Source organism: Natator depressus, chromosome 2, assembly GCF_965152275.1.
Source record: "Natator depressus isolate rNatDep1 chromosome 2, rNatDep2.hap1, whole genome shotgun sequence".
Classification (NCBI taxonomy): domain Eukaryota; kingdom Metazoa; phylum Chordata; order Testudines; family Cheloniidae; genus Natator; species Natator depressus.
The window spans coordinates 102,867,565-102,882,422 of record NC_134235.1 but is presented as its reverse complement, the minus strand read 5'-3'; the positions used below and the strand labels follow the sequence as shown (position 1 = coordinate 102,882,422).

The 14,858-nt window shown below is 43.6% G+C and overlaps 1 protein-coding gene across 5 annotated transcripts in view; it reads left to right on the top strand.

Moving 5' to 3' along the window:
• Nucleotides 1-14,858, top strand: part of CARMIL1 (capping protein regulator and myosin 1 linker 1) — a 244,285-nt gene that overhangs the window by 64,819 nt on the left and 164,608 nt on the right. The window lies entirely within an intron of this gene.

The following is a 14,858-nucleotide window of genomic DNA, read 5'->3' as shown; positions in this document are numbered from 1 at the left end:
TCCAATCCATGCATCTGATGAAGTGAGTTATAGCCCACAAAAGCTTATGCCCAAATAAATGTGTTAGTCTCTAAGGTGCCACAAGGACTCCTTGGTGTCTTTGCTGATACAGACTAACATGGCTACCCCTCTGAAACCTATCACCATATAGGTGCAAGTCATGAAACAAATTCATCACATCGAGCTATTGCATATTGATTAGTAGGTCTCTTTTTGATGTTGTTCAAAACAATTTGCTCTCTCTCTACTTCCTCCACCCAGCCTTTGAGGGTGCTTAGTGGGGTTATTCCTCTTTCTCCTACTTACTCCTTTCTCCTCTTTATTGGAGGGACAAAAAAGAGCTCAGTAGCTCCATCTACTTGTTCAGCATTCTTCATCTTGACCTGATCATGTCAGGCAACCTGATTCATGCTTCTCTGATCACAGCAAAAGGAGCTCCAGCCAAATCCATTAACTTGGAGGTTGAAATTTAGCATGACAGAGTGGAATAAATTTTGGCACTAGGTCTACACTGCTAACTGGTGGGAAGGGGGACTTTCTCAGAGTCGGCAAGGCCCTTCAGAGCCACATGTGGATCCCCAAAAAGCTGTGTGAAGCTCTAGAGCTATCGATGTATCAGTGTTTTGTAATGAGTCCGTGCTGATGGTAAGCCAGATCTGTGGAGAAAAGAATGACTACAAAGGTAAGTGATGAATTAATCTGGGCAAGAGTGCTTGTGAAAGATTCTCTGACATTGCTGATAAACATTAGGGAATTTGCATTCCAGTGTCTGTTACAAAGGACTCTTTAGTAAAACACTTTGGAGTTAGTAAGAGTTGTGTGGCTTGGTTTTGGGTTAGTTTGATTTTGTTTTTTTCAGGTGTTTTTGTTTTTTGTGTGGGGAGGGGCAATTGTCATTAAAAGTAGTGGTAATAGGCTAATGCTGGATAAAGAGTCTAATGAATGTAGTTTAAACTCAAGGCAAAAATATGTCCAGTATTTTGAATTATTGCTACTTTTCTTGAACAGTCTCCCTAGTTTCCACTGTATTGTGAAGCTTGTCACTGTTTATAGGTTTGCTTGCTGAACCAAGGAAAATTAAGGATAGTTCAGCAAGAATGAATGTGTGCGAAAAAATCAAAAATGGATTTAATAGGATTGGATAAAAAAATTGGAATAAGATCCAAATGAGAGAGATTTATGTACTTTCTGGGGTATTGATGATCTGCTTTATATGAAGGACTTCTGTAGCCTCTCTTTTCTGGGGAGTTTTTTTTTATTTTTATTTTTATTTTTAATCACCTGCAGTTTTAAGATGGCGTTCACTCTCTCTAATACATAGTGGTGACTTAGGCTTGAGCTGAATAATTTTAATGCTTAACTTTTAATGACTCATAGAAATATTTCTTATTAAACATCCTTGGTTGGTTGGTTCTCATGGCTAGTAGAAGTTGGAAAACTAATACTTACTTGACCTAAGACAGGCAAATTTAAAAATGAGCCCATTCTGAAATTTTCATTTTTAGAGAAGGCATTGTAATTACAGACAAAACTCAAATAGCCCTGGGTCATGGTTACTGACTTGAGACGTTATCGTGCATGGAGGTACAAAGATGTTTCATTTACAGTTTGACTGGTGAGCAACTGTGGATGGAAGTGCCAACAGGTGTTTCAAAAGATAAATCGGAAGTGTGAATTTGACCAGATCACACTTTGATTTCACATGTCAGGAGTATTTGAGAGAGTGGATCAGAATTTGGATTGCTAGGGAGCTGCAAAATTAGATGAGTCTTATTTCAAGATGGCAAACTGTTTGATCGCTACTCTAGCTGTCATGGGTCAGCTAGGCAGAAATGGCCAGGAGGTTGCCATGGGTTATTTGTTCCACTGGCTTCGTCTTTGGATTTATGTAGAGAGCAAAGGAAATTAATGACAGATCATAACCTTCAACTTGTGGTCAATGCACTGTCAACTGCTAATAAGACTGCCACTAGCCATAATTTGCTTGTAGATGATGCGCTGGATTTTGTAAACCTTATCAAGATTTGTTTGGATAAACTTTATGGCCCTGAATTGTCTTGTCTTGTTCTTGAGTGATACTTGGGTTAACATGAAACTTACAGGGCTAGGTGGAGTACAATGCCATGCATTTTTGCATTTAATCTTACATGTCAGAGAGATCCTGTCACAAGGCTACACTCTTTTGGTTGTGCCAGTCTTGAGTGCCAGGCCAAAAGAAAATGTAGGGCACTAAGATTCACTGGACTTCTTACCCAAACTACCGGTGTTCTTGTTCAGTGTGTTGTTGGCATCAATACGGTGACTTTTTCTGGATCACTCTAATTTTCATGTGGGTGAGGCCTCTGATAGGTTAACTCATGCATACTTGTGAACAGACTCATTTTGATTTTTGTTTTTTTTTTTTTTTTGGTGGGCACGTTATAATATTGAAAATAGTAGCAATCAAACCATTGTTGAGGTTCTGTCATCTTCTCTAGATTGAGATCAGGCTGCTAGACCCATTTCCATGATCTGCCCTTAGAAAATAACGGTCCCAATTAAGCTACAAGACGTATGTCATATGAGTAGTAGTAGTATTAGTACGGGGCATCCTTATTATGAGGGGAATTACTGGATTGCCTAAAGGCCCCCTTGTGGTAGGTGCTGTACACACACATAGTGAGAGAGAATGCTTGCGCCAAAGATCTTATCTAAATACGCAAGACAAGGTGCGGGAAAGGAAATCTTATGATTCATGTGTTAAAGATGAGGCACACAGGAATTGTGACTTGCCCAAAGTCAAACAGTCTGTGGCACAGCTGGGATTTGAGCACATATCTTCTGAATCCTAGGCTAGTGCTTTAACTATAAGACCATCCTTTCATTAAGCTTTGAAAGATATTGCTGTTCAGTGACTGGGTCACACAGCTGGTGATATAATGGAACATTATAGCCATGTGTTGTCATGGCACCCAGAAACCACCTCCCTCTGAATTATGCTCACAGACTGACACAGTTTATGAATGGCCTGTGACAGATGAAATGGCAGGGGAGAAAACCATCTGTGTGGTTTTTTTTGTTTTAAATGCTCACCACACTGGTGTTGGAACCCCTTAATCCATCTTTTAAAAAAGATTTCTGTACAAGTGTTTTACATATGTTAAATTTCCCTTCCTCCCGCTCCTGCACAGGTATTGATTTATCAGAAAGCTAGGTCAAATGAAGTAAGCTGAGTATTCTGAATTAAGCAAAATTCATGTTCATTCAGGGTACGTCTTTACTGCAGTGTTAACTCAAGTGATTGGTACCCAGAAGTGAGTGGCCACACTACAAATTCCTACCCAAGTGTGTCCACTTGACGGCGTCCACACTACTGCAGCACTGTCCTGTGAGTGGTTCTTAGTGCTGCAGTAAACTGAGCCACTCTAGGATTCCCTCCCAGTAAATTGTAGAAGAACTTGTCTGTCCTCCTGGCACACAGGGGAAAGTATGGGAAGGCACTGGAGGAAAGTCAGCACTCAGGTGGTTTAGCCTGCGTCCTCATAGCAATTTGGGTACATTACCAACCAGAGTATAAGCAGTGCCTGGGCTTTTGGCTACGCCCCAGGATGGGCCAGCTAGCCTAGTTGTAAAGCATCACCACACAAAGGGCTTGGCTACACTTACATTTTATAGCGCTCTAACTTGCTGGCTCAGGGGGGTGAAATATCACCCCCCTGAGCGCAGCAAGTCAGAGCGCTTTAAAGCGCTAGTGTGAACAGGCTCCGAGGGCTGGGAGCTAATCCCCTCGTGGAGGTGGATTACCAGGAGCGCTGGGAGAGCGCTCCTCCAGCGCTTGCGCGGGACCACACTCTCACTTCAAAGTGCTGCTGTGGGAGCGTTCCTGCGACAGCACTTTGAAGTTTCCAGTGTAGCCATGCCCTCAGATGAAAAAGTTTTTCTTTGTGAACAGGAGCTGGATTGGGGCAACACCCGTGTAAGGGCCTACGTTAACTCTGCAGTGAAGACACACCCTCTGATGTATTACTGGATTAATGGTGTCTTGAGAACGACAGTGTGCCATAAGCCTTGTCTTCACTGCTGAGAACTGACACGTGTGAGCTATCCCCAGATAAAACCATTACGAAGACTAGGCACTTTAGTTTTACCACAAAGTTAATTAGGCAGGGTCAAACACAGGTGGAGGTATAATGATGACCTCGCTTAGTTTACCTTGTGGTAAAACTGAGTGCCTGGTCTTAATTGTGTTTTTACCTGGGGATAGCTCTCACGTGTATTTTCACCTCTGGGTAACTTACACCTTTTCTTAGCAGTGAAGACAAGGCTATAGAGTGTGTTTTATTCTTATGCTGAGGTGGAGAAATTTTGTTTTCATTGCATGTGCAAAATCCTCACCTGATTATCTTTTCTGAGTTGTAAGCAATGTCATTAAACTGGACTGCCTTTATTCTGTACAAAACCAAGCGTGGAAGAGTTAACTTTATTTTCTGCATAAAATCATTCAAATGTGGACACAACTGCTTCTGTGGTGGTTTTATGAAAGGCAAGAGATGATATACACACTGTCCTTGTTAGCTGGTTTTCACCCAGTTACTCTTGCTCAGGGTTTTGGGTGATATCTAGTGTTGTGCTCAGCCAACTGTGGGGTGGGCCTGAGTACTTCATGGCTGGTTCTTAGGGGATAGGAGTGGGGTCCATAATTGATAAGCACTGGTAACTCCTTCTCTGAGGAGAGCAAGCTGTCATTCGCCCATGGCAGTAGGCACTGAGTAAACAAAGTGTGACTAACTATAATATTGAATTTTACCAGCCTCCTAAGTACAAATAGTTCATTGTTCTTGGTACAGCAAGATCAATGGTAACATTGAAGTCCCCATGCCCTGCAGGCATGCATTTGAAAATGCTAAGAGGGTGGAATGAAGCGAAATTCCGTTTGGACTCCACCCCTCTTCCCGTAATGTTGCAGATGAGAGATAAGTAGTTCATTACCATAACTGACTACAGAACACAGGGACGAGGTGGGGGAGGTAATATATTTTATTGGACCAACTTCGATTGGTGAAAGAGACAAGCTTTTGAGCTTACACAGAGCATTTCTTCAGGTCAGAACAGAAAAGGATTAATGTGATTGGCTTGACATAGGTCATAATTAGGGCTCTCTGTCTGTTGCGGAGATCACAGATTTCATGACTTCCTGCAACCTCCGTGACTTCTGCAGTGGCCAGTGTGGCTGACCCAAGGGCCCTTTGGCGGGGGCTGGAGCAGTGGTGGGCCCCCCGGGGCTCCTCCTTTGGCGGAGGCCGGAGCGGTAGCCCCCGCCCCAAGAGTCAATCATGCGTATTTTTAGGAAAAGTCATGGACAGGTCATGGGGCTGTAATTTTTTTGTTTTTTGCCTGTGACCTCTCCATGACTTTTTTCCTAAAAATACTCGTAATTGAATCGTAGCCTTAGTCATAATATTCTTTAGCTTTATTCAAGTGCTCCAGACTAAGAGATGTTCATCACTGAGTCTCCCTAATTACTTTACATTGATGAAAAGGTAACATAAGAAGGTATTTTGTTTAGCTGGTGTACCATTACTGTGTTTTATTTGATAGGCTCATTAACTTGCATAATCCTTATCTGTCATAAAAATATCTGAATGCTCAAAATAGCGTAGAGCATGTACTATAGTTCAGTCTTGTGATGTCTGATAGTGGCTATAGCCTGGGGGTCTAGTGCTCTGATTATCATCGTTCTAATGATCAAAGCTTGGTCTGGAATTTTCCCTTTTGGCTTCCTCCCCGCCCTTTCATGGTGTATAGAACCTTACTGTGTAGCTCATAGGGTTATCCCAGGTGGTACAATTTAAAAATAAATAAGCTGGACTGAAGGTTCCTGTGAAGGATGTTTTCTCAAAATTGTAAAGTCTGGATATTTTTTTAAGCATGTGTGATGGATGCAGAGCTGCCTTGTAATAATTTATGAATTCTATATGTAGACCAGGTTATGGGGATATTTCCTGAATGACAGTTGGGTTAAATGATGGAATGTTTGTTGTATAAATATGTTGGTTTAATAGCAGGCTGTTGGAAAAATGAATAGAAACAATAGTTTGAGATAAGCTACTGCCCAGTAAATACCTCAGGGTGGTTAAGAGACTATGCCTGAACTATTAACTGTCAAGATCTTACCTCCAGGCTCCAGCCAAGTTACACAGCTTTTTTTGCCAGTGATGGGGACCAGCAGATCAAAAGGACTATAAACAGATAAAAAGACACTCCCTCTCTGTGCAGAGGTCAGGCAATTGTTGTTGAGAAGTTGTTGAGATTCACAGATGCACTGGAGATGTCTGAAGGAGCTAGGACAATCTGGGTCTCCATCATAGGTAGGGCCATACCAAATTCACCGGCCATGAAAAATGTCTCACGGTCCATGAAATCTGGTCTGCTGTGTGCTTTTACCCTATCCTATACAGATTTCATGAGGGAGACCAGCGTTTCTCAAATTGGGGGTTCTGACCCAAAAGGGAGTTGCAAAGGGGTGCAAAATTATTTTAGGGGGGTTTGCGGTATTGCCACCCTTACTTCTGTGCTGCCTTCAGAGCTGAGAGGCTGGAGAACGGCAGCTTTTGGCCGGGTGCCCAGCTCTGAATGCTATGTCCCACCAGGAGCAGCGCAGAAGTAAGTGTGGCAATGCCATACCATGCCACCCTTACTTCTGCACTGCTGCCTTCTGAGCTGGGCAGTCAGTGTGTGGCAGCTGCTGAGTGAGGTCCCAGCTCTGCAGGCAGCATCACAGAATTAAGGGTGACAGTACCATACCATGCCATCCTTACTTCTGTGCAGCTGCTGGCAGCGGCTCTGCCTTCAGAGCTGGACTTCTGTCCAGCAGCTGCCGCTTTCCAGCTGTCCAACTCTGAAGGCAGCGCCACTGCCTGCAGCAGTGCAAAAATAAGGGTAGCAGTACCCTAATCGCCCCCCCCCCGCCCACAACAACCATGTGATTCCCCCCACAGCTCCTCTTTGGGTCAGGACCCCTACAACTAATTAATTGATCTTTAAATATTCATGGTAAATAGGCCCAATGGCCTGTGATGGGATGTTAGATGGGGTGGGATCTGAGTTACCCAGGAAAGAATTTTCCATGGTATCTGGCTGGTGAATCTTTCCCATATGCTCAGGGTTTACCTGATCGCCATATTTGGGGTCGGGAAGGAATTTTCCTCCAGGGCAGATTGGAAGAGGCCCTGGAGATTTTTCGCCTTCCTCTGTAGCATGGGGCACGGGTCACTTGCTGGAGGATTCTCTGCTCCTTGAAGTCTTTAAACCACAATTTTGAGGACTTCAGTAGCTCAGACATAGGTGAGAGGTTTGGGTGGGTGAGATTCTGTGGCCTACGTTGTGCAGGTCGGACTAGATGATCATAATGGTCCCTTCTGACCTTAGTATCTATGAAACTACAACACTGGAAATTTCAGATTTAAATAGCTGAAACCATGAACTTTACAATTTTGAAAATCCTGTGACCATGAAATTGACCAAAATGGACCGTGGATTTGGTCGGGCCCTAATCATAGGGTAATAGGTCTGGTAAGATGGGCATGCATATAAACTGTTTTTAAATCCTTTTTTCCCTCTTGTTGTGGTTTAATCCTATTGTTAAGATTAAACAGTACTTAGGTTTGTAGAAGGCTGTCCAGTCCCGCTATTGACCCAGACTACCGAAGGAGAGAATCTTAGGTGCTGAACCCCGTTGGACCTGCTGGGTAAGCACAGTCGATCCACTGGGTACTGTAGCCCAGGCCCTGGTCTAAGAGTGGAAGAACAAAGGAATCCCCACCCCCAAACTCGGGCACAAAGCATGCCTCTGAAGGTGTGCACTGAAGAGACCAGACAGAGCACAAGTGTAGCTAGCCCTATAACTGTGACAACATGGTCTATTATTTTTATTTGATATAGAACCATAGCTGTATATGGTGCTGTACCGATGTATAAGACATGGGCCCTGCCTTGAGCAGATTGTTTTTCTGTTAAGTTGTAGTATGCATCCAATGAAGTGAGCTGTAGCTCACGAAAGCTTATGCTCAAATAAATTGGTTAGTCTCTAAGGTGCCACAAGTACTCCTTTTCTTCTTATTAAAATAGTAATTTAGTAGAACATTTACGATTTTTGTTCTGTGAAAGGGAATGGGTTTATTAAATGCAACCTTATTATTAACATATCATTACTGAGGAAAAAGCTATATGTTGTTTTCATGGAAAGGTGAATAAAACTACAGGTATAACAGTGTCAAACATTTAATACTTTGATCAACCCAAGAAACACCATAGTGACACATTGTACTGGCTTTTTACACTGTCCAAAGGCAGCTATTACCAGTGTTTGCTACAGCTTTCTTTAGGAAATTTGATTGGAAGTGCTGCAAATAAATGGCATATGGACTGCTGCCTGCTTTGTAAATGACGAATAATACAGGAGAAGTGCTTTATAGTGTTTTTTTATCTTAATGTTAAAGGCAAACCACAAAGGAAAATAGGGATTTGTGCCCTTTTTTTGGTTTCTGTCATATAAAGAAGGCCTGAAGTGGTGTTTTGGTTTTTCTCTTGCATGTTTTCCCCTGAGAAATACCCAGAATATCAAGCCTTGCGTTCCCATATTATTCCCCCCTTCATGTTACCTCTGAGTGCCTAATTTTTTACTCCTCTAATTTTGTACTCCTCTTATTGTTTCACAAGTCTTTTTATCCAATATGCAGAAGACCTCCTTTCATGGAACAGTGGATAGTATAGGTGACCTTTTAAAATTTGCAAACAAAGAAAACATTGTCTTTATGGTCATAATCGCCCTTTTGACTGCTGTGATCCATGTTGGAGAGTTGCCTTATACTTCGTATGAAGGAACAGATTATAGATTGAGAGGAGAGATAACCTCAAAGGTATTCACACAAGCTGAAATGTGATTTCTGAAGCTACTCATGTCTCTTCAAATATCAGGAGTGTTGGAAGTACAGCCAACCTGACCAAATTTTACTTGTTAGATTATAGAAAAGAAATATAGTATGAGATTAATTTGAACAAAGTAAAAACTGATTTTCCAGTCCACGTGTTCCTTTGCTGTGTTCCACTGTTCAGAAGTTCACATCTTTTAATTTCTGTAAATTAATTTCAGTAGTTTCTGTGCATCTGATAGTGTACTGTCTTTCTCTGTTTAGGCACCATGTCTATAGAGAAATGGGACATTTTGAGAACAAAGTGGATTTTCTCATTAGATCCTTCACAAAATGATTCCGGATAATGGGAGAAGTTGAGTGTCTCATCCTTGTTGCTAAGCTTTTATGGTGTATACAGTATAGCATTAGAATTGGACACATCTTCAGGAGTGTAATATTAATCTTCCAATTACCTGTATGCAATATGATTTCACTGAGGTTATGCCCGTGTAGAGTGAATTTAGGTGAGTTGCTCCTTTTTTCCCCTTCATTGAAAAAGGTGCAAGGACTGAAATGACAAAGAAGGATAGAACTTGTATGAACTCTAAGCTCAAAGTTCATTGTTGAACTGAGATTCAGCATGCAACCTAGGAGTTGCATAGTTATCAGGTAGTTATCAAAGAATGAATGCTGCATAGTAATGCTAGCTGTGAAGCAGAAGAGCTGGGTTTAGAGTGTTGCCACTGAAATTTAAAAGTGGAAATAAATGCATATGTTAAATGACATTTTCAACCATTTTAGGAAAATTGGTCTTTTTTTAGCTAAACAGCCCAAAGCCATAAATGGAATTGACCGTACATATATAGATATTCTGCTGTACATACTTTTATTCTTGTTGAGCTGCCTGCTGCCCCCATGGTCAGTCTCCATCGCCCATTTCGCCCACAAGCACTTTCATGCTTCCTTTACTGTGTTCTTATAAATATTGAACACACTTCACCAAACAGGTCTGCGGAGCAGCTATCCTGTCCTCAGTCAGGACTCACTTCTGCTGCAATACCCACGGTAAAATGCCAGCTAGTACTGGTGAGGAAGATGGCTGGTAGACACTTTGTCAATACTGTACATCTAATTAATCTATTACAACATGGGGGATGAGGAAGGACTCAGAATCATCCACCTTGCATGTAACTGGCCTATAATGCTTATTTCCATTGTTCTTCCTCTTCTGCACTTTCCTACTATTCATTATATCCCTGGTTGTATCTTACCTTAAATTGAACTGGGAGCTTTTCTGGCAGGGATTGTCCCTGCTACTCGCTTTATAAATACCTAGTACACAGGGCCCCTGATGGCGATTGAGTGCCATTGTAATAAAAATAGTTTAATAATAATAATAGAATTACATAAGGCATTCATTTTACTTAGTCTTTTTTTTGAAAAGCGTTTTGATTCATATTGGATTGTTGTGTGGATTTCTGCTGCTTAGTCACGGTTTATTGGTTCCAACTGAATTTTGAAAGATATCAATTAATTCTGGTGGACAAGACAGAAAGAGAAAGTAGATCCTACCATTGGTGATGCTGTTGGGTGGCTTGAGACAGTTTTCTACATGGCCATGTTAGCTGGACGACACTATAATGACTGACTTTGTGATCACTTTCTAATGGAAAGTATGGAAAAACCCTTTTCTAAAGGTGAAATGAAAGCTGTTTAAGATCTCAAATCAGTAACAGAAAATATTTAGACAATCTCCTTTACTTAACACAGAACTCAGGGTTCACTTTCACGGCTGCAGTTGATAATATCACTCACTCCCAAAGCAGTGTCAGAAACACAGTGATTTAGGTGTTAGTGATATCATTAACTGTTGTAAGAAGAACACAGAAACCTGAAGTCATGGGCGAGAACCTCACCTGGTGTGAATCAGCATAGCTCCATTGACTTCAAAGGAGTGACATCAATTTATAGTAGCTGAAGATTGGGCCCTATGTATTGGCAGATTTTTTTAAAAAAAAAAATCCCCACTTTTCCATTACAGTTTAAAATATACAGTTTCCTGGCACGTGTGATCTTTCCAGAATACCTGTTATGAAGGACTAAGGCAAATAACATTTGGAGTTAATTTTAGCATTATTACCAAAAAAACCCTACAATATTGTACAGTAAGCACACAAACCACTGTAGTATTACTATTGTAAGATGTAATATTTGGGCCTGTAGTCTAGTATAGTGCTTTCTTTGTTAAGAAAGTTGCCATCCTATGTGTATGTATAATACTCACAGACTGTGTTTTGTAATAGCAAGAAAGTGAATTCAGGATGTGCTATCTGAAAGTGCTTTAAGGGAGGATTCTTTTGCTGCTATTAGATGTGACTTGGAAAGGAAAATGTGGCTTTGTGACCCACCACTCTTCCCCCCCCCTTTTTTTTTAAGTTGGTATTTTATTTCCATTTGCTGATCTCTCTGTCATGCACAAGATCTCCAAAAGATTGCAGCACCTGTTAAGTTTTCTTTTACCACTTCCTGGCTGTAGCAGAAATGGTCCCATACAAGTAAGTCTCCGTGGAGCCTAAGGTCTACAAGTCTCCAAATGCTTCTTTGGAGGCACGTCAGAATTATTGGCATTTTCTCTTCATTTTCATTCACTATAAATTCAGGATAAAGGAAATTATTTCCCCTCAAGGGTCATACTGTGAACTGCAGAACTTGAGGGGATGCAGTATTGTTCTTGCTAATAATTGTGATTCATGGCCTTCACAGGATATTGATTTATTCTACTGAAGTGGGTTGAGACATTACTATGAAAGGAGTTGGAGTAGGGGTGGATTTTCATGTGATTCCTAGGGAAGTTAAAATGTGCTGTTTTTCTCAGTCAGTTTTGTGAGTTTGAAAGGGGGAAACTTTCAAGCATACACCTCACATTTGAGTGATAAACCCAATAGTACAGTAATATCTGCAATACTTATTTTGGTAATTTTTTTTTTCAAATTTGGGTGCCTAAAGTTAAGCACAAAATCCATATTTAGTCACCTAAATAAGTGTCCTGATTTTTTCAGAGGTGCTGAGCACCCACAATTTCCATGTATGGTCATGAGAACTGCCAGTGCTCATTTCCTGAAAATTGGGACACTTTTCACTTAGGGGCCAGAAGTTATGGGCTTGATGCAAGAATTGCTGGCTGAAATTCTCTGGCCTATGTTCTGCAGGAGGTCAGACTGAATGACCATAATAATCCCTTCTGGCCTTAAAATCTATTAATCTGACTTCACTGGCTGGAAGTTTTACACTCTCACCCTCCTTTCACCTTCCTACACTTAATGTGCATACAGGAAAGTGGGAATTAAATATTTTAGAACCTGATCAGAGAACCTATTCAAGATGATAGAGATTTAATTGAATGGTAGTGTTCTGTGGGCTTTTGACCAGCCCTTTACGAAAGGGTTTAAGTAAAGGAGGGAGGTGGGGAGCACAGTTCCCCTTCTGCTAAAAGCAGAAAGAAGGGAATGCTCCCTCCTGTTGCTGGCTTTGGCAGGTCCCCCCCATCCTCCTTGGATGGTGTCATGAGAACTCTTTCTACTGCTTCAATCTCCTTTGACCAGGCCCATTATTGCCAAACCCAAATGTTCAAAAATCATGAGTCAGGGACACCAAAAATCTTGAGATTATGTAAAAAGAATAGATTGGGTGTTCTTTTTATTTCTTTTATTTTTTTATTTTATTATTTTATTTCTGCTCTTTGAGCCTTTAGGGTGCACTGGGGGGTCACATTTTGAAGCTTTCTCATCAGCCACGAGGACTAGAAACTTTCTTTTTCTTTAAGAATGAAGGCTGAAATCATCACATATCCACTTTACTCCAGGAGCTGGGGCTTTAAGGAAAACAATAATTATCATGAGACTCATGACATAATCATGAGAGTTGGCAACACTGCTACTGTCCTAACAAGACATTGCAACATGTGATAGCTCACGTACTGCCCCATGCTTATCTAAAGCAAATTGCTTCATTATTCATTTTACAGTAGTGCCCAAATAGTGCGAAGTGCTGCACAGAAATAAAGGAATATGCAGTGTCTGCTCCCAAAAGCATACAGTCTAAAAATTAGAGAGACAAGATGTTGAGGTAATAACTTTTATTGGACCAATTTCTATCAGTGACAGAGACAAGCTTTCGAGCTTACACAGAGCTCTTCTTCTGACCTGTGCTTAGGGTTGTCAGACATCTGGTTTTCGACCAGAACGCCCGGTCAAAAAGGGACCCTGGGGACTCCGGTCACTGTTAAAAGTCCAGTTGGCTGTGCAGTGGGGCTAAGGCAGGCTCCCTGGCTCCGCGCAGCTTCCAGAAGTGGTGACATGTCCCTGTGGCCCCTAGGTGCAGGGGCCAGGGAGGCTCTGTGTGCTGGTTCCGCCCCAACCACCAGCTCTGCAGCCAATGGGAGCTGCAGGGGAGGCACCTGCAGACTGTGCAGAGCCACCAGGCCACGCCTCCGCCTAGGGGATGAACATGCCTTAGCCCAGGGGTCCCAAACATGCGGCCCGTGGACTTACTTGCTGCGGCCCACCAAGCTCCGTACCCTCCCTCCCTCCCCCCCAGAGCGCCGCGTTCCTGCTCTTCTGCCTACCTCCAGGCGCCTAGCGCTTTCCAGGAGGGAGAGGAAGGAGTGGGGAGCTGGCAGAGAAGAGGTGGGGATTTGGGGAAGGGATTGGAAGAGGGGCAGGGAGGGGGTGGGGTCTTTGGGGAAGGGGTTGCAACGGGGGTGGGGAAGGGGTGGGGAGAGGTGGGGCGGGGCCTCATGGAAGGGATGGAGTGGGGGCAGGGCCGGGGCTTTTGTATCTTTTTATGAAAAGGTGTCAGTGATGCGGCCCTCGGGCCAATGTACTAGTCCTCATGTGGCCCTCATGGTTATTTGAGTTTGAGATCCCTGCCTTAGTCCCGCTGTGCCACTGCCTGGGACCGCCTGAGGTAAGCGCTGCCCGGCTGGAGCCCACATCCCCTCCTGCACCCCAACCCCATGCCTCAGCCCTGAGCCCCCTCACGCACCCAAACTCCCTCCCAGAGCCTGCACCCGAACCCCCTCCTGCACCCCCAGCCTTAGCCCTGAGCCCCCTCCAATACCCCAAACCCCTCATCCCCGGCCTCACCTTAGAGCCCACACCTCCTCCTGCGCCCCAGCCCCCTTCTCTGCCCCATCCCCCTACTCCATCCCTGAGCCCGCTCCTGCACTCCAAACCCTTTGGCCGCAGCCCAGAGCCCCTTCCTGCACCCCAAACTCCACACCCCCAGCCAGAGCCCTGACCCCCTCATCCACACCCCCAGCCGGAGCCTTTACCCCCTCCCACACTCTAACCCCCTGGCCCCAGCCTGCAGCCTCATCCTGCATCCAAAACCCCTCATCCCAACCCCAGAGCCTGCACCCCCTCCTACATCTGTGCCCCATCCCAGAGCCCCCTTCCGCACATTGAACTCCTCATTTCTGGCCCCACCCCAGAGCCCGCACCCCCAGCTGGAGCCCTCACCCCCTCCTGTACCCCTGCCCTAGCCCAGTGAAAGTGAGTGAGGGTGGAGGATAGTGAGCGATGGGGGGGGGGCCTGGAGTGAGTGGGCCTGGGGTCTCAGGGAAGGGGCGGGGCCAGCCAGGGGTGTTTGGGTTTTGTGCAATTAGAAAGTTGGCAACCCTACCTGTGCTGGTATCATTGATGTTAATGGGTACTTTGTAGTTGACTTTAATGGGATCAGGATTTCACCCCAACACTTTGATATGGACTCCTTCTTCTGTAGGAGGGACTCTGATTTAAGAAGAAGAAAAAATAATCTGCTTCCAGGCTGAAGAAAGGGACTCTAGAGCAGAATGGTTCTCTAGAGCAGTGGTTCTCAACCAGGGGTACGTGTGCCGCTGGGGATATGCAGGGGTCTTCCAGAGGGTATGTCAACTCGTATAGATAAGTGGTTCTCAAACTTTTGTAC